Source organism: Rhinolophus sinicus, chromosome 7, assembly GCF_057876585.1.
Source record: "Rhinolophus sinicus isolate RSI-liver-muscle chromosome 7, RSI-T2T, whole genome shotgun sequence".
NCBI classification, from domain to species: Eukaryota; Metazoa; Chordata; class Mammalia; order Chiroptera; family Rhinolophidae; genus Rhinolophus; species Rhinolophus sinicus.
Window position 1 is genome coordinate 4,932,512 of NC_142507.1, and position 19,914 is coordinate 4,952,425.

Here is a 19,914-nt window from a genome sequence, read left to right on the forward strand (position 1 = left end):
AGGAACACTTGTGCAACATTTTCTGGATCAATTTATCATCCACTCAGAGCAGACATGCATTTTTCTCATCATTAAAGGGAAACCAAACCCATCTACATAATCCCCTCTTCTGCTTTGTTTCTTTGACGTCCTTCATGTTGTAGATACTGAAATATTAATGAAGGGATGTGAAAGTAATGTCCTCTCAGCCTCGATGGGAGCGTGGGCATGGCCAGGGACGGGGTGAAGGACAAATGTCTTCATTTGGCAAAACAAAGTGCTTCTCCCGGTTGGCTTGCTGACCTGTCTGCTCTCCCAAGGTGTCTGTTTCAAATACAGATTCCTGGGCTGGACTCTGCACCTACTGAATGGAAACTTCTGGAGGGGGGGGCTCTGTAATTTGCATTTTAAATCAACTAGATAATCGCTGCGTTTTTTTGTTGGCTTAGCGAAGTCTATGCATCTACCTCTTACTTGAATACAAGAAATAGTTAAGTTTATTTAAATACTCACATAGTCAGCCTTTATTATTGTACAAGTAATGCCTTTCATCTGTAGAGGAGCATTTTTAACCTCTGAAGTGTCCTCCTCTGTCTAACCCCCTGAGGCGGGCAGGGGAGGTAGTGTACCTCCATTGTACAGATGGAATTGGGGACCCTGCGGCTTAATGACTTGGGCAAAAGACACTGGGACTCAGTAGCCAGGGGCCAGACTGGCATGTAGGTCCTACAGCCTCGTTTCACCACACATTTAGTGTCCTAGTACTCAAGACACAAAAGAACGCCCTATTAAAGTGTCCCTGGAAAGCAGGCCGGAGCTGGAACCAGTCCTCCGAGTGGCTCCACACGCTGTGCTGTGCGTTTGCTCCTAAAAGATGGAAACATAGCCGACGCCCCAGGCACGGGGCAGAAACGTGGATCTGAAAACAAAGACAATTTCGTTCCGTTCCTGTTCCTCCTCTTCAATTTTCTCATTGTTTCCTCCCCTCCCTCTTTCCTGTAAAGTCTCAAACTCTGAAATAATTATATGAAATTAAGTTGGTAAAATCCAGGCCTGTTTCCTTAAGATTGATGCGTTAACATTGGGGGCACTTTCTCAGGACTAGAGGAAACTCTTCTCCCCCCAAAATGGTGTTCCTTATTTCACGACACCTCCCGCCGTGACCCAGCCTACTGTGACCACAGTAGGTTAAAAAACATTTTTTTTTTGAGTGCTCAAGACTTCTTCCGTCTGGTCATAGTTTCTAAACTCTCTGTGTGAGGCTGAATTGAAACGAAGCATTCCTCTTCCCCCCAGTCGGCAGGATTTGCAGTTCCGTTCCCTGTGGTACGACCCAGACCAGGGAGTCTGCAGAAGGTGAGGGAAACACTTTCCAGCTCCACCTGCCTCTTCTTATCTGTGTATCAAGATAAGCAAGCTAGATGGTTGGGAGCCAAAAGGCATCTTTTCATGCACGCTGTATTGCTCTTCAGATGATAACAGTAAAACAAAACGTGTGACCTCACTCTCCACTTTCCCACTGCGCAATAAAATGAAGGAAGGAAGGACAGGTCGCCGTGCTTTCTGGCCTCCGAGAAGGGCTTGGGTGCCCACTGCTGAGCTCCTGAGAAGGCGAGCAGGGTCAGGTTCAGGAGGCACCTGCTTGTCTTGACACATCGTCCCTAATTACCATGCCTTTGTGAACCCCTTCCCTTTCCCTTCCCAGGGCTTGTAAAAGGCTTGCAAACCTCTGCTTTCCTGTACCTCCCTGCCCTGAGGTAGAAATCCTCTTCTTGCAGGAAGTGCAAAGCAAAGTTCAAAGCGTTCTCCCTCAAAAGAAAGTATGCCTGAGCCCGGATAACGTGATTACGTGACAATTAGGAAAAAAAAAAAAAAAAAAAAAACCAGGGCCACTCACTGCATCACTGGCTAGTGTGGCCTCTTGCAGTCTCCAGCTTTTTAAAAGATACGTATCTCCTTGTTCAGTGTAAAGATGCACACCCAGCTTGAGGGTCAAAGCCACTGGTGGCTTTGGGCTATGTGGGGATCGAGAGTTATAAAGAGGTTGTGATGGAATGTTCCCACCGAATGCAGAGGCTAAGGGCTCCAGCTTAAGGGAGAGAGGACAAAGAAAGGAAGCCAGGGTCCCCAGACCCCGGGGCAGGCCATGTCGCCTGGTGATTTTCTGTATGACTGCCAGGCTTGTTTCCTTGTTATAAAACAAGCCCAGTTCAACCTACGTTAAAAGAGGGTTAAAAGGGGTCATAAATCTTTCTGGGCATTGAAGACCCACAGAAAACTCGGCCTGATGTCTTTTACATCTGTTTTGAGTTCCCAGCCTCATCTGGCTCAGCTGCCTTTTCTCCAGCGATAACTCATGAGCCCCATTCAAGCTGCTGAGTGGCAGGTATAGGGTGTCTGTCTTCCGAGCACAGGGGATGAGGGGTGAGCGTCCGGCCAGCAGGCAGGCCCCCAGGGCTGGCCCACTGACACCGTAAGTCTATACCCAGGGGCCCGTGGAGGGAGGCGGTGAGACACAGTGTAAATGGGCAGCGCACACAGCCTGGAGAGGGGAGCCTGGTGGCGGGTGGGAGAACGCTGGCTGACGTTGGTCACACGGAGATTGAATTTCAGCCGAATTAGATCAGAGCTGTGGGAAACAGCACCTCCTTCACACACACAGCCGGTCTCTAGGAAGATGTGGGAGGGCGGCTGGGGAGACGGAGGCAGGCAGCTGCTGCGATGAAATCCCCGAGTCAGCTCGCAGCAGCTCGCAGCTAACTTAATTACTGCACCCTCAGTGCCTCTCCTCTGCGCTCTGGCCAGACTCCGCCGGCGCGGGGGTTTAGACTGAAAGGCTCCACGGTGTCAGGGAGAGATGGGGCAGTCAGCATTGAAAACACCCTGCTCTGGGAGGGCGTCTGTGTGTCTTTAAAGGAGGAAGAGCATGATTACGGAAGTATGGGAAAGGCATGGGACTTGTAGATCCACAGCTGCAGAAGGCAGGCTGCACAAAGGCTTTTGGGGGCTTTGAGTGGTACCTTTCGGGTTTGATGTTTTATAGCATTTCATTAACATGCAACCTGAGCTTCCAGTGCCATAACTGTGTGCTGCGCTGAACCCTTCCTCTAATCTCCTTTCTGTGCCTAATAGCCTGGCGCCATTTCAGGGACCCAGAATACCAGCCTTTCCCGGGGAGGCCTTGGAGTCTTGCAAGATGGGGTGTGTGTGTGTGGCGTGGGGTGGGGGGGAGTTTTAGAATTGAAACAGGAACACTTGCAGTCCTAGTAAAAAGGGCAAGAAGTCAGCTGTTTTGAAATCCACCCCCTCAGCAGGGGTGGGGAGAGCCTTTCCAGGGGAGAGTGGGAACACATTTGTTCGTAAGCTGGCACCAGAGTGGCTTTCTCCAGGGCAGCGAGGGCCTGGCATTCTGGACGCACCAAAGCCGTTTGAATCGGGGAGCTTCAAATGATTCTTTTTTCTTTCCCTGTCACTCAACAAGAGGCTGGAGGCAAAAATTCCTACAGCAGCTTCCCCTGAACCAGGCAGAAAACAGCCCCCCAGGCTGCCAGCACTCCCTAACCTTCTGGTTTGCACATCCATTTTGAGCCCACTGCTGTTGATGAGAAAATGACCTCAAACAACTGCTCATGAAAGGTCCCAGGTTTATTACCATGCAGTGTGCTTTCTGCATAATGCTTCTTTTCTTGGACTGAGGAGTTTCTGGAGTTTGCACAATGTCTGCGCCTGAGGAAACTGGCCAGGATGTCCCCAGTAGGATGAATTATCACCCCTCTGTTACAGACAGAGACACCCAGAGCGGAGCCAGGCGGCTGTGCAGGCTCTGGCCCAATGCTCGGATTCTTAGGTGCTCACCATTGCGCTGGGTTCCTCGCGAGTCACAGAAAAAGACAGAATGCCGGCAAGAACTGGGCTGCTGTTTGGGACTCTCCCAGATTAGACATGTACTCAAAAGTTGCAGACGGCAGGGGGCCCGTGAGTCATCTGAAATTGGGTTAAAAATCTCTGTGTAAACAAGTTGCATATTTCCCCCAGTCCCACAAAAAGAGCTCTTATGGAGTCAACAGACTTTCCAGAGTCCAAGAGTCCCCCAGATTCAAGAACTACTGTTTTATATTAAAGATTTTTCCAAAGGTCACGTTAGGGGGGCCTTGGCTTGCCTTGACCGCAGGCTCTGCAAAGTACAGCGCAGTGCCTACTGACAGGGGAGCCCCTTCCATTCCTGCAGCAATAAACACAATAGCAGGCAGAGCGCACCCACAGCTGGCTGCACCCTGACGGTGGAGTAGGCTCTCCTGGGATGCGTATGGTGGCCGATACCTCGGTTCCAGAAGTTGTAGTCCCAAGGCAGTGTTTGGGAGGATTTTGTAAGAAAGAGAGAAAACATAAAAGAGAGCCTTAACGAGTGAACAGCCTGGTTCAGACTCGCTACAGCTCTCGGATAAGGAGGTTAGACAGGTGGAGAGCGAGATTTGGGTCCATCCTATGGAAAGAGTGTATGTGCTGGTCTCCTTCCTGCTGGGGCAAGAAGGACTCTTGGGGAGGAGGTGGTTGTCATAACATGTCTTAAAAAATGACAGATGTGCCAGACTCCCACAGACCTCTGTTCCAGGGTCGATGTTTGATTGCAAATTATAGGCTTGTTTTTCCTTAAGAAACTCCAATTTCTGTAAATAAGCTGGTCTCCCAACACAGATCCATTGGGGATGTGATTATTTGCATTAAATAGTAGCTACTACTGATGCCTGATTCATATGAGCAAAGCTTTACCTACTTTATCTCAAGTAATCTTACAACTTGGTGAGACAGGTCCCATTCTCCCCATTTTCCAGATGAGGAGCTTAAGGCTCAGGAAGCTTCTGTGACTTCCTTTGGTGTTGCTGCTCCAACGAGTGGCAGGGAGAACCAGGGTTGGAAGCCAGACGAGGCTAGGTCCAAGGACCATGGTCTTCCCTGCTTGATAACTTCTTCAGGCAGTGGGGTCTGATGCTTTGCCCGAAAAATCAAGACCCCAAATTCATCTCTAACAAGACTTGACTCTCAAAGGTAGGCGAAAAAGAAATGGATGTTTACTGAGCACCTACGGTCGCCCAGATGCTATGCCAGAGGACAGAAGTGTCTCGTTGTGTCAAAAATTAAATTTGATGTTAAAAAATCCAATTCCTGTGGCATATTTTAAAAATACATTTCCCAGTTCAAGTTAGGTACCCACATGCGCGTTATCACCCACCAGGCAGAAACGAGGCCAGATTTCCCAGGGAGAGGGCCATGGGCAGGCTGAGCTCGCTACTGCACCCCCTTTGCATGGTGGGTGGAGTATGTGCCCTAGGTCATGAGTGCCCAACGAAGGAGCACGTGTGACAGTGAACCTGGTCTGAGGACAGCGATCAGAAAGACTTATTCCTGCGAAGGGTAGCCGATCGCCTTGGGCACCAGACATCAAGATATGGGTACCACTCACAGTGTGCCCAAAGCGAGTTCATACGCAGAAGGCTAAGAAAGGGGAGAGAGAAAATACAGGGGTATGGAGAGCTCAGTTTTGAAACTTGAAAAACTACACTTTGTTATGCTAACGTTGAATTGTTTCTGTGCAGACTGGGGGAATGAAAAGCTCTTGGTAGCTGAAACGTCTCCTCGGATGAACTCAATACCTGCCCTTTTCAGAGATCTCAGGGAAGGAGACCCTCCTCCTGTGATTGTTTTTCACTGCAGCGCTCGGGGCTGTGATATTCAGACACAGAATCTCCCCTCTCCCTGCTCTCAGCAAGCAAGGGTTTGGAAAATGTTGGTGTGCCCGGCCGGCCGGGGCCTTTGGTTTGGGGAAGTTAACCTTGCGTTGTTGCGTTGGGAGTGACCATCCTTAATCAGAATGCAGCGCTGTTGGTGAACCAGAGGTGGAAAGAATGAACCCAATTTGAGGACAACCGTCATGGGCTAAGAAAGGTGGAGAGTTTCTGTGGAGAGGCTCCCAGAAACGTGCTCCGCGGGGAGCTGTGCGCTTGCAGACTTGATGCACTCGAGGCAGGGACAGCCACCCCTCCTGAGAATGGGGGCTCCCTGTGCTGACACACACAGGGCGGGCGCATGTGCTGTGCTGAGACTGTGCAGGTCTCCGTGTGCTCAGAGTTCAGGGGTGGGGAGCGCATACAAAGCTAGCTGTTCCTGGGGTTTGGCTGTTGCCCTTATGTCTTTAGGCCAATAGCAGAGCCCTGTGGAGTCGGGAGGAGGTAACAATGGTGGTAGGGCTCAGAGCTCCTCAGGGAGCTTATCTCACTGCCTGGCCCAGGTGTTACAATGAAGCGTCCCAACTAGGTGGTTCTGGACGCCCTCCTGCCCTCCTTCCGTTCCTCCCTCCTTCCTTCTCTCCTCCTTCCCTCCCTCTGTCAGTTTGCTCACTAATTATTTAACAAACATGAATGGAACCTGTCCTGTGGCTTCAGAGCAGCCCGCCTCTGGCGGGACGGAACACACAGTAGGCTCTTGGAGTCCTTAGCGTCACGTGCAGCTGTTCGCTGAGCAGAGTGCCTTCAGGGGTGAGGAGGTTTTCCCAGGGGAGTGAGCTGGAGCTGAGCCTTGAAGGACGCAAGAGAAGTCAGCTGGGAACAAAGGACATGATGAGGCCACCCAGGCTGATGGGACGCGGTGTGGCAAGGAGAGCACAGAGGGGCTGCGGGGAGAGGGCCCGCAAGGGAAACTGTGTCCCATGTCGAGGCCATATGCTGAGACGGGAAGCAGTCCTGCCCTGTGTGGGGAGCCCTGATGGGAGAGCCCAGACGTGAATAACCATTGCCAGCATTTATTGAGCACCTGCTGTTTTCCAGGCACTGTGCTAAGGGCTTTACATGTGTTGGCCTAGTTAATCATCACAACAGCCCTTATGAGGGGGCATTAACGTAAGTCCTGCTTTACAGATTCACAGGGAGATCAAGTGTCTTGCCCCAAAGCGCACAGCTAGAGAGTGGAGAAGCCAGTATTCGGCCCAGACAGTTAGACTCCCGAGCCTGTTGCCTGAGTGGCTAGGCTGGGCTCGGACAGCCCCAGGTTCCCCTTGACAGGTGACAAGTGACTCTTTCCTACCCGCCAGCCCGTTTTATAGTGGAAGTTACCATGAGTGTGGAGGTGGTTTTCTTGTATCAGTTTCTCTTTCCTTATGCCAAAGGAAGCTGTGCACGTGGTTTTAGTGTCGGAATGCCAGGGCTGAAGGAGGGACCACATCTCTTTTATTCTTCAATGTACACTCAGTACCAAGCACAGTGCTCGGTCCACAGTAAAGGGCTCACGAAATATTTGTGGAATAAATAATGAACGCACTCGTTGATTTTCACCGATTCATGTTAGGCATGAGGAAGTGAATCCAGACTTCTTTGGGGCGATGTTTATTTTCTCATTTGAGGTGTAAATTAACTTAATAAAACCAGTGCATTCCACTAAGACCTTGCCATATATATCTATCATATATATATATAACATATATATATGATATATATGGAAATCTGAAATATTCAAGTCAAAATGTAGAGAGATTAACTTTGTCCAAAATTATGAGTCAGTGGATTGTGGGGATTGGGGGAGGTGTTCACTGCATCAGACGTCTTTGCTTTATCTAATGTGTGTGTCCTTCAATTCACGAATTGTGCAAACTTCCTACTCCTCTTCCAGTTAAAATGCATCAAAAAGAGGGCCCCGGGTACCTATCATTTTCATAACATCTATGCTATTTCTTTGGAGGACGAACAAAAGTTGCCTGTGTTAGGCTTTGGAACCCCTAGGAGTTGGGTCGGTCATGGGTGAGATTGGAGTGAGGTCCAGGCATGGAGTTTGCCCAGTGGCATCACTGCACCACAGGCTTCCTATATATTTCAGCGTCATAAATAACGTTGCTCTTTCCTGAGGGAGAAAGAGAGAAGTGTGTTTTCTGTTTGGTCGCGAGGCGAGGCCTCATGTACTCTGTCTGTCAACACTGATAAGCTCGGACACCAGGGGGCTCTGGGGACCTCCAGCTGTTCCACCTACAATGGCTCCCTGAGCGCCAGGATCCCTGTGAAGAAGAAAGGGAGGCCAGACAGGGAGAGGCGTGCCAGGGACACCAACAATCTCCCACTCAAGTGGAGTTTCATAAATCATTTGGGTATCCATAGATTTTGTACTTCAAGAGACCGTCGTTAATTGTCTGGGTTTCTTCCTTGCAGCACAGGGCATGGGTTTTGGTGCTCTCTTCTGGTACCGCATCTCTGCATAAGCCGTCCTCAGAGTCAGCTCGTAAGAAAACCAGTCAAAGCGAGAGCAAGATTGTTTTATCATAAAGAAATATTTTTCTTTGATTTCTTAAGTGTATCTGTGGTGTTGGGAGTATCCGGTGTATTTTATTCAATGGCAAAGACGATTGATGACGATAAGTACCAAAATGTATGTGCTGTACAGTTTACACATCTACAAATGTCCGTTACAGGACTGCTATTTGCTCATTTGGTTCTCATCCGTCCTTTCTGAAGAGAGGAGAACTTCAGTCTCCCCATTTGTACAGACGAAGAGCCTGGAGTTCAGGGAAGACCCCAGACTAGGGTGTTTGTGAGGAGACCCCTCGTGCAAAACAAAGTAGCCAGAACTTGAACCCAGTTCAGATTCTGAACCCCCCCCCCCATACAGTCTGTGTATAAATAAATAAATCAAATAAAGCAGGGAGTTTATGTACAATGGAGTGTCCACCATGGGCTGGGCAGTTTCACACACACACAATCTCATTTACTACCCGCAGGGTAGGGAACTGTTACCAAAGATAAAGAAATTAAGATTCAAAGAGGACAAATAACTTAGAGGCCTAGCAAACGGCTGGGCCCTTTCAGTGAGAAATCACAGACAACTCTGAAAAGAGAGGAGTTGTCGGTCAGGTGACTAAACTGCCCTGAAAGTGCAAAACTCGGCAGAACATCTCACCAAAGGAATCTTATTTGGAAAAGGAGAGTTTAGGGGGCTTTTTGCTCTTCTGAGGAATATTTTCCTTTCCAGCAAATCTTTATCAGAAGACTTATCTTTGCTCTGCCACCTGCAAACAGGCTTTAGAAGACGCAGACCACCCTCTGCAGGATATTGGTTTGCATGGAGCACGTGTTCCCTAAACGGAATGGCGGCTTTTTTTAACTGGAGGAATTCCAGATCTTTCCTTAGGCCTGTCCCTCTAGGGAAATGAGCTCTATCCACAGAAATCTACAGAAAACCTGAGTAAGAACGAAGATTTATGATGGGAGACGCAGAGCGGAAGACGGTTATCTGCTGGGCTATCTAGAAGCTCAACTTTGTGTCATTAGAGAAACAGTCTTCTCTCTTGACAGGATATAGTCTGGTTATCACAGAATCTTCTCGAGTTTCATTCCCATTCTGCTTACAAACGCCCCCAATATAAAGAGATGCATTTCATTAAGACAGCCTTTTAAGACGCCGTTTATCCCAGCTGTTGTCGTCTATCTTAAACACCTACCTTTTCACCCTCGTGTGGAGCTTACATGTCGATAAGGGAGGTTAAAAAAAAAAAGGGAACTTTAGAAATCTCAGCAAAGGAAAAAACGCTAAGGCTGCCAGCGGGAATTGAAGTCAGAAAAAAGAGCCCAGGAAGCTTTACTTTCCAGAACACCCGCCTCCTCAGAGAGGAGGCAGGGTTAGCTGGCCTGCCTTGGGGCTTTGGACTGGCCCCAACCACCAGGGACTGTAAGCACTTTTCCTGTCACACAAACAAGGTCACTTTGTCATTCTCTTGTCAGGAGTGGTGGCAAAACAGAAGTGTTAAGATGCAGGTAGGACAAGAGAACGTGGCCGGAAGGGTTTGTCCCACCCGTGGGCTCTCTTTCCTGGCACTCCCATACCCACCGACCACGAATTCTCAGGGCCTGATGTCACTACACGCATGTGTAGACCTGGGTGTGCTCCCAGCTGGCCCAGTGGGTTTTGCTGATAAATGCCCTGTGAGCTTTCTCTCACTCCAGTCTAGAGTCAGAGGGGCTTGGGAGCCACTGAGATAAGTCAGAGACTTTCAAGGTGGGGCTGGGTGGGTCAGAATGAAGTGTTACATGGGGGAAAGTGGGGGGGAGTGCTCCCAGAGCCCTGCCAGCATCCTAGCGGATGGAGTGAGAGTGGGGTGGGGAGGTACTCCTTTGTGGGAGAGGAAATAAACCTCCATTCCAGCCAGCCTGGCCTTGCAGGACGGCTGCTGTGTTTGAAGTCCAGGCTGGGGTTTCAGGAAACGGACACATCAGGTTCCCATTAGCTCAGGCGGTGACACAGTGGGCTCACACCAGCCATGGTAACAATTAGCCTTCTGCTACTGGTCCTTACCCCGGGGTGAGGCTCTTTTCTTCCTCACCCATGTGACTTCATGTCGCCCTGGTTTCCTTATGGCTCGATTTCCTGCAGATTCCCGTTACTTCGCGTCTAATCTTCTGAGACCACTTATTAGATAGACCACACAAATTGAAACAATTGTCTCCAGCGCGCAGACCCTATGGGGACCCCCAGCATGCCCAGGAGAAATACTGCGTCTCTGAAATGTGAGAATGACTTCCTACGTAAATAGTCAGATTACCAAAAATCAGAGTGATAAGTATGGAGGGAAAATAAACTAATTATGCATGCATACCCTGAGGCATGCTACAATTTTCTTCCTGGTTTTTTTTTTTTTTTTAAAGAGTGGTTGAGAACAATTACCTCCATCTTCAATGATGAGAGAGATATGACACGAACAAATGACTGTACTATGATGTGGAAAACTAAAAAGAGATAAAGTTATGATTTTCCCGAGGAACAGGAATACTTCTGTATGGAGAAGCGGCCACGTCACACAAAGTGCTGTTGGAGCTGAACTTGGACTTGCACATGGGGAAGCTGGTGGGAAGCTGAAAGCACATGAGGAGGGGGGAACAGATGCTGTGGGAAGCAAACTGGGGTGTAGGACATAATTCCTGCCTTCAAGAGGCTCTCCCTTCACTTGAAGTGGTCAAATGAAAGAGATGAGAAGGGATATAGAGGACAATATAAGACCCAGCATGCTTACATCACTTCGGATGTAGGTGATGCTGTCATGGCCTGTGGCCTCAGGGGCTCTTGTCTCCTTCTGTCAGTTCTCGGATCCCCGGGACTTTGCCCCACACCCACCCCACTCTGATCCCTCCCACCACCGCCTTCTTCACGCTGCCCCTCCTGGCTAGAGTTACACCCCAGCAGTGGGTGACTTGTCCTCCGTATCTCTCCAATTCCCTATGGCATCTGTCCCCACATTTCATGGCTCCCCTTCGGTCTTCCTCCCCACTCTCTCCCCTTGCCTTGTACGTCACAGGAAAATTAAAATATGTAGTAAAATAAATAGAAAGAAAGAAAGAAGAAAAAGGAAGGAAGAAGGAAGGGAGGGAGGGAAAAGAGGAAGAGAGAGAGAGAGAAAAAGAAGACAGAAGAAAGGAAAGCAGGAAGGAAGAGAGAAAGAAAAGTCCAGACCAGGGCCACGGGCATCCATCCTCTTGCCCCCCGTCTCCTATTCTCTTCCTTGTAGCTCTTCTGCGTGTTCACCTCAGAGGAAACTGTGCCCCGATTTCCTTCCAATTTCTGTCCTCACCACCCCAAACTCCCCCACCTGCACATGCACATTCGCTAGGCTTCTGCTCTCCTTCCAGAACTTTCTTTGCCAATGACCTCCTCTCCTATCTTCAGTATTTCTTCCCTCCTCCCTGTTACCCACAGTTTCTAATCTTCCCTGTCCTCAAAAATAAAAACAACTTCCGTCACCTCTCCTTCCTTCTCAAGCTACTGCCTAGTGTACTTCTTCAGATTCCAACCTATGTGTCTTGAGAGAGGAATCCCACTCCCCCGAACACCCTTCACTCCACATGGCCTCCATCCACCCCCATCCCGCTCCTTGGCCAAGCTTGGTCTCAGTTATATGACTAGTGAAGCAGGCGACTGCTGGGTATGCAGCTGGCTTCACTATTTACTAGTAGTGTGACCTTGGACAAGTCACCTCACCTTCCTGTGCCTCAACTTCCCCACCTGTGAAATGGGGACAATAATACCTTTGCTCCTTAATGAACATAATAGTGCGGTAATGCTAGAATGATCATTCGATTACAGAGCCTGGTAAGAATAATACATCAGGGGACAAAGAGAGTGACCTCCTAGTAGGAGAAAAATGATTCATGCCAGGCCATCTCACTAGAGTGCCCTGTCAACCATCTGATACCCAGTACATCCCCGGGGGTCATTATAGTTCCAGTTCACCATGTATTTGCTCCTTAGCTCTTTGCCTGACTGTTCACTCCGAGGATGGAAATGACTAATTTGTCCTGGGTGCTGGGACTTTCACCTCCCAGCTTCTCACACGGTGCCAGCGTGGCCCTCCTTGCTTGGCGTCAGGTAGGAGATGCCCAGTTCCTCACGACACTGCTGGGTCCTGCAGGCCACGGGGTGTTGTACTTACTGTCTTAGTCAGCTCAGGTGCCACACACAGTGCTGCAGACTGGGTGACTTAGGCAACAGGACTCTGTCTGCTCACAGTTCCAGGGGCTCACAGTCTGAGATCAAGGTACTGGCAGCACTGATTTCTTCTGAGGCCTCTCTCCTCACACAGTCACCCCTTTGTACACGTCTGTGTGCTAATCTCTTCTTACAAGGACACCCGTCAGAGTGGACTAAGCCCCACCCATATGACCTCATTGCCATGGAATCACTTCTTTAAGGTCCCTACCTCTGAAGACAGTCCCATTCTGAGGTCCTGGGGGTTAGGACTTCAACATGAGTTTGGAGGGGCCGTAGTTCAGCCCGTGACACTGATCTTTGATACGCCACAGGATCTTTACTATGGTGCCTCTCACGTTTGTGTCATTCATTAACCACACAACGTTGGGAGAAACCAAGGAAGGGGAAAGAAGGCAGGATGCGGGGGAAAACAATACTTCAAACCCGGTTCTGATAGGATCTTTGGGAAATCAAGGAGAAAGCAAGGAAGGTTAGTCATCGCCTGTACTGTCTTCCTTTCAATAACATGTCCTCATACAGCAGGATTATTTCAATGGAGCTGGGTTTCATTCTTCTTGTAAAATGATACCCCTGGGAAGGGTGACATAATAGAAAGACAAAATGGAACAAGACTTAGTCCGCTTTCGTTACTCACTACTGTGAAGCCTCGGGGCCTGGTGAGTTGTAAATACATGTTAGCGATGGTTGGTTTCACCACCACCATCACCACCACCATCACCACTGACCGACGCTAAGCTCTGTGAGGACAGGGACACTTCTGAGCTTGTCAACTGCTGTGCTTCCTGGCATTACATGGGGCTTAGCAAAAAGTAGAAGCTCTAGATACCTTGTTTCCCCGAAAATAAGACCTAACCAGACAATCAGCTCTAATGTGTCTTTTGGAGCAAAAATTTATATCAAACCTATATTATATTATGTTATGTTATATTATATTATATTATATTATATTATATTATATTATATTATATTATATTATAGACTGGGTCTTGTATTAATTTTTGCTTAAGAGATCCTTAACCTCTGGGGCTCTCTTGTCTCATCTCTGAAAAGAACAAATATTTATTGAGCACGTACTATGTGTGAGGCCTTGTGGATGCGTTTATGTGTATTGCTTTATTTTCATGGTCACCATTCATTTGAGGTAAGTACCATGTTTCGTTAGCTACATTAGTCAAGTAAATTGGCTTTGAAATGAATTTTAATTCATTCATTTTTCAGGTGAGGAAACTAAGACGTCAAGGCCACATAGCCAACAAGTCCAAGGCTCAGACTCTTTTGGCTTCAAACCCGAAGTACCAACCATTACTTTACGGGAATTTGTAACATGCCTCACATGTAGCAGGAGCTCAGTAAGTAACAAATCCATCACCTCACTCCTTACTGTGCAGACAGGGGTTATAAGATCTCTTCTAACTAAAAACTCTCCCAAACCCTCCGTTCACCCAAACACCCTACAGCCACTGCTCCATTTTCCTGCTTCTATTCATAGGCGGGATACTCAGGGCTTAAGAGATGTCTCTACTTCTTTTTCTCATCGCCCGTTTTGTCTGGAACCCACTCAAATCTGGCTTCTGCCCTCCTCTCTTCTGGAACTGCTCTTAGCGAGGTGAACACACTGGATGAGCGAACTCCAGCGACCACTAAGCATCATTCAACAGAGCTCATGGCTCTCCTTCTTAAAAGACTTTTTCTCAAAGCTTCCAAGTTTTTGTCTCACTTCTCTGGACACTCCTCCATCCTCCGTCGAAATCTTGGAGTTATCTCAGGCCTAAGCTTCTTGGTCTAGGTCCTCAAGCCAGAAGCCTTGTCCAGAGCCACGACTGAGATGTGTAAGCCTGGTTCCAAATGTCTGTGTGTAGCCCTGCTTCTCCCGGGAGTTTCAGACCCCCGGATGCAGCTTCCCGTGTGGCATTGCCATTTGCAGTTCTAACAGACGTCTCTCACTTGACTTAAAACACAGTTCTTGACCCTGCATGCCCTTCTCATTCCCCACCCCGATCTTTTACATTCTTCCCCACTCACGGAATGGCTCCCTCAGCTGATCAGGATAAAAATCTAAGAGTTGTCCTTAATTCCTTCTCTTTCCTTATCTTTCACAAAGCCCATTGATAAGTCCTATTGAAGGCCTTACCTCCAAAATGTATCTCAAATTCATCTATCTCAAATCTCCCCTTGGGATTAAAATAAAATCCGGTGTTTTTGACCTTGCTTCCAAGGCTCCCCATGGCCTGGGCCCTGCCTGCCTCTAGGACCTCCAGTGTGGCCACAGCCCACCACAGTGTGATTCAGGCACACTGGTCTCCCCGATTCTCTGTCTCAGGGCCTTTGCACTTGCTACTTCTTCTGCCTGGAATTCTTTCTCCCAGATCGTCACGTGGCTCGCTCCTTCTTTTCACTCAGGTCTCAGTTAAAACGTCATGTCAGAGAAGATTTCCCTGAACACCTTGGGGAAAGGAGCTTCCCAGCCACAATTCTATATTCCTCCATGAGTTAGGAAAGTATTTGGCTGAGAATAAGAATAAACCTAAGACAGGCCTAGACCGATAGATCTTCACATCTTACAGCAGCCAGGGTAGTTAGTCAGGGCTGTGCAGGGCTATGTCAGTGGTGCCACCGGGGACTCAGACACTCTCACCGTCGGCTCTGCCACCCTTAACATCTGGACTTTCTTCCTGGGGTTATCACGTCAAGATCGCTGCACCCCTGGGCGTTATGTCTGTGTCCCAAACAAGCAGAAGGGCAAGTTCAAAGCATCAGCAGCTTTCCTTTGACTCCGCATTGTATTGGGCGGGGTATTCTTCCTGCATCATGGATGTGTGTCACATTGCTCCCCCTAGCAGAAAGGGATGTTGGGGGCACAAGCATTTCATTTTTTCATCATTTACACTAGCAAATGCAAAAAGAGGGGAGCAATCTGGGACCGCCAATCCCCGTCATCTCTGAGTCCTATTGCCTTGGTTAATTTTTTCATAGGATGTGTGGTTATCTGAGTAGCCTTGGTGTTTATCTGATGATGTACTTATGGGATATCCTTACGTATGGTAAGCTACACAAAAACAGTGACCCGGTGTCTTTTGTTTATGACTGTGGTTAGAAGGGGGCCCAGCACATAGTAGGCAGTCAATAACGATGTGTTGATTGTTGAGCAAGCACAATTTGCCTCCCTGTTATCAGTGGGTTTCCAGCACACACAGAACACTCACAAAGCACCAGATAAGCAGAGTGTAATTATGAGCGTCCCGTGCAGCTCGCTGGCATTCCATCCAGACACTGCTGAGTGAGCTGTCCTTCTGATCTGAGGAATAATAGTGGGTCTGTTCCCTGGAGGTGCATTGACAGGACTGATGGTATCTTCTGTGAGGTCCACACTCTCTCCCCCATTTGCCTTTGTAACAACTCGAACAGCAGCACGTCCGTGGGTTAGAGAGAAGCTAAGTGTCCTCCCACAGCGTTCCCGCGCTGGCCGTGCTGTCTGGACCTGGCCATCCACAAGCTCTAGAATGTTATGTAAGATACGAATGACATATACACGGGCTTGCTCACGCTCATGAGAGATTTCAGTGCCAGCCCAAGCTTCCTTTGGAAATAAGGAATTTAGTGGTGGCTCTCAGGCTTGACTGTGGTCCGTGCTGGAATCCAGATGTGCTTGGTAACGACCATGGGCTACCAGAGAAGTCCCTTTTGCAGGGGACACTGAATAGCCTCATGGGCACCTCTCCCCCTAAGGGAGAGCCGGGCTAACAAGTGCAATCCCAACGTCTCAATGATCCACAGAGAGAAGAGAGTCTGAATACTGCCCATATCTCCCAACGAGCTCCTCACGGACTCACGTCTGGGTCCAGGGGAAACAAGATGCTGTAAGGAAATGTGGGAAGAAGTATTTTCCTCACAGGTCCTCCAAATAGAAAGCACAGGGCCATACTGCTTCAGTGCCTGTGTGAAAGAGGTTACACAGCGGGGGAAATGGTGTTGCTTTCCCTTCTGCATGGTTCCCAGCCACAGCTCTGGTGCGGAGAGGGCGGCCAAGAGCACAGAACCTCTTCCGCTTGTTGAGGCCTCCGGTGTAGCCCCTGCCTCTCGGCATCTTGTTCCTGAGCCTAGTGAGGGCATCTCCGGGAACTCTCAGAAATAACCACGAGAGACCTGGGGCGGGGGCACTGCAGTGGCCGGAGTGGGACGTCCGTTTCATTGTTCGTAACAGGAGCTCATTTTACACATGAGCCCAGCCCCCACGTCAGCCTAATGAAGCTCAGGGAAAATGGGTACAAATGTTTATTAAACAAGTATTTACCGCCAGGCACTGTACCCGATGCTGAAGATAGAGCAGGGACCAAAACGAGGTCTACTTTCATAGCTTACGGCGTTATATATAGAGAGAGAAGACATTGACTTCAACGCTGGAATTGATGAAAGGGCTGCAAGTTGGGGATAGAGAGCAAAACTAATGAGGAACATTGAACTGAGACGTAAAACAGGAGGAGTTCAGGGACAGACACTCTGAGGAGCACGACACCAGCCGTTGTCCATCTCCACGTCCATAGCTTCCACTCCTCACCAGCAGAGCCCCCTCCCTCGGGCCACCCGTTTTGTCCCCTCCCTGTGCACTAGAGCCGTTGTGTTCATCGCACAAGCGACCTTAGCTACACGTGGCCGGGCTTTGAGGTTTAGGAGTGTGTGGTCCCTGTGTCTGGGCTGTGAGTGCCTGTACCCCAGACTCTGCCGTGTCGTGCAAGGGGAGCCCATTGCAGGGGCTCGGGAAAGATCTGCCGACCGTCTGACAGAGTGAGTGAATGCGTGGAGTCGCATTGCAACAGGTGAGGTTTAGGTCGGACGTAATGCTCCTTGTCAGGCTCGTGAAATGCTGCAGCAGCTGGGAGGGGAAGTGGTGCTTCTCACCGTGTCAGGCGTCAGCTCGGGGAGGATTACTGCCCGGGCTGCTGCCGAGTCACCGGAGTGGGCCTGTTTCAGCCACTGCACATGCTGGAGGATGGTCTGCTCAGTCTGGCTCGCCAGCCGCCGAGGGCCTTTGCAAACAGGCAGGGCATTGGAAGCTTAGACATGGAGGGAGCCATGGTGCATGGGACTCGAATGAGTCTGAGGCCAGTCCTGAAAACATTCTACTTTCGGCTGCCTTGGCCAGAAAAAGGGTGGTGTGTGTGTGTGTGTGTGTGTGTGTGTGTGTGACCAGTTTAAGTTCTGTAACATCTTTGGAATTTTCCTGAATGACCCTCTTTTACCCAGGTTCTCTCATCTTCAGAAGTAGTGTATATCCTGAGATCACCTCTTTCAGGCAGATAAGATCCCAGCTGGGTGTGGGTAGCTTTGGGGAATAAGGATGCAAGAGAAAGACTTGAAGCAACTGTTTATTCGTCAGCACTGAAAAGAGAGTTGAAAAATAGCACAGTGGAGAAAGGGAGGCCTAAGAACTACTGAGAACAGCCCTTGGCCACTCTTGGTCCGCACTGACCAAGCTCCTCGGTAAAAACGTCCTGACACTAGGACACAGCCCATGATAACAATGCGTCTCCGATTTACCTTCCTACCCAAACTAAAGGTTCAGAGAGCAGTGCTGACCCACTGTGTCCAGTGTCCTCTGCTATCTTCTACTGAACTCTGTTCTTTTCCTTCTTTTTCAAAAATGCGGGTTGTAACCCGTGGAAGTGAGTGGGCTGTGACCATCAGTTTTGAAAGCATTGCCCCAGGTGGCTGTTGACGAGGAGTTCCAGGTGAAAGTGGGGTCACAGCTGCACCCTGTGACGCCAGCACCTCAGGGCTTGGAGTCTGCGGAGGGTGTTGGTGTCTTGTGTGCTGCTCCAGGCAGCCTGACCTGTGAACCCCGGGCCCCCCGGCCACGCTGAGTGAGGGGTCGGGACACTGAGTGAGCAGTCACCACCGCAAGTCCCTCACCCTCAGCGAGCCACTGGCATCACTACCCTCAAAACAGAAATTCGGCAAAAGCTCATTGATTCAGACTGTGACAGAATGGTCTTTGTTATCACTTAGTTACGGGTTGTTACCCGTGTTGCCTGAGAAATGTGAATTTAGTCCAGTGATGCTTTCGAGTCCTTCCCAGAAAACGTCAGTATCTTCCCATTGTCCTCCAAAACACTAATAGAGCTGGGGCGTGGGGAAAATGAAGCCCTCCCCCCATCCGTACGCATAGCTCCTTTCGTCAGACAGATAATCGGAATCAAAAGGTGTTAGCTGTTTTCTCACTTGTTTAGAGCTTGGCCTCGGGCTCGCAGGACTGAAGTCCGGCTAAAAGGAAAACTGTGGTCAGTGTGTCACTAGACAGTCAGTGCCAAGACACATGAGCACTTCTAGTGTGAGAGGGGACTGTTGTTACACAAGAGATGTCCTGAGGTCCAGAGTGAGGAAACACGAGGTCTGGGTCCCTCGCTGGTGAGGAAGCTGAAACTTGAGTGCAAAGACCCATCTCTCTGTGGCTCTGGGACCCACGCGGGCGTGAGATCTTTTCATTCACCGATGTGTATCGAGTGCCAACCAGGGCCTGGCATGTTGTGGGTACTTAGAAAAGCAATGAGGGACAAACAAATGACAAGGCACGTGTTGGAGAGGACCCTTTCCTGAGCGGCCTATGCCTTGAAGGTTTTCCTTTATATATGGTTCAAGGGCAGTTGACAAGAGCCAGACTGGCCACTCTGCCCTCCTCTACTGATTGTCCTCAGAGATGGCAACAGCTCCTCGGTGACGAGCTTTGGGCATGCATTGCCATGCCATGTGGCAGCCGTGGTGCCTGACGGGAGTGGTGGCAGGGAAACAGGCCCTGGTGTGGATTCTGGCGTGGGGTCCCCTGGAGAACTCCAAGGACAGGCAGAGATGACAGACTGGGGCAAGACTCAGCTCTCTGACAGCACAGGGCTGAGCAGAGCTGACCTTGGATAGAGGGGTGCAGTGACATCTAGATTATGAGAAAGATGAGGCTTTGGAGAAATCCGAGAGGCATCCGCTCTCAGTTGTGTAGTTATTTGGCTGATTTTTACTGCCAGTCAGCCATGGGTATCTATAGGCACCCACTCGCCTATTGTCTCAAGGTTATAACACCTCCTGGAATTTCTTCTATAGCATTTCCATTCCTGAAGTGTAGTTTTGTTTTTGTTTTTGTTTTCCCCCTAAAATGCTGGCTATGCTTTTAGAACATTAAGACTGTTCAGAACCTTATCATGTTTAGCTCTTTCTATTGGTGAAGACATGGTGTGTGCGACATATGTAGGAGATTAGCTAGGATGTATGTATATAGCAGTGCCCCTTATCTGTGGGGACACATTCCAAGACCCCAGTGGACGCCTGAAACCACGGATGGTACCAAACCTTACATATATACTATGTTTTTCCTATATACATACCTATGATAAAGTTAAATGTATAAAATAGGCACAGTAAGAGAGTCACAGCCGTGAC

The 19,914-nt window shown here is 49.2% G+C and overlaps 1 protein-coding gene across 1 annotated transcript in view; it reads left to right on the forward strand.

Moving 5' to 3' along the window:
- The first annotated feature begins 1,765 nt into the window (after positions 1-1,765).
- The window catches only part of LOC148757624 (uncharacterized), a 31,719-nt gene continuing 13,570 nt past the window's right edge, over positions 1,766-19,914 (forward strand). The window contains exon 1 of the mRNA XM_088799353.1: positions 1,766-2,452. The gene's annotated coding sequence lies outside the window, so the exon portion shown is untranslated. The remainder of the gene's footprint in view (positions 2,453-19,914) is intronic.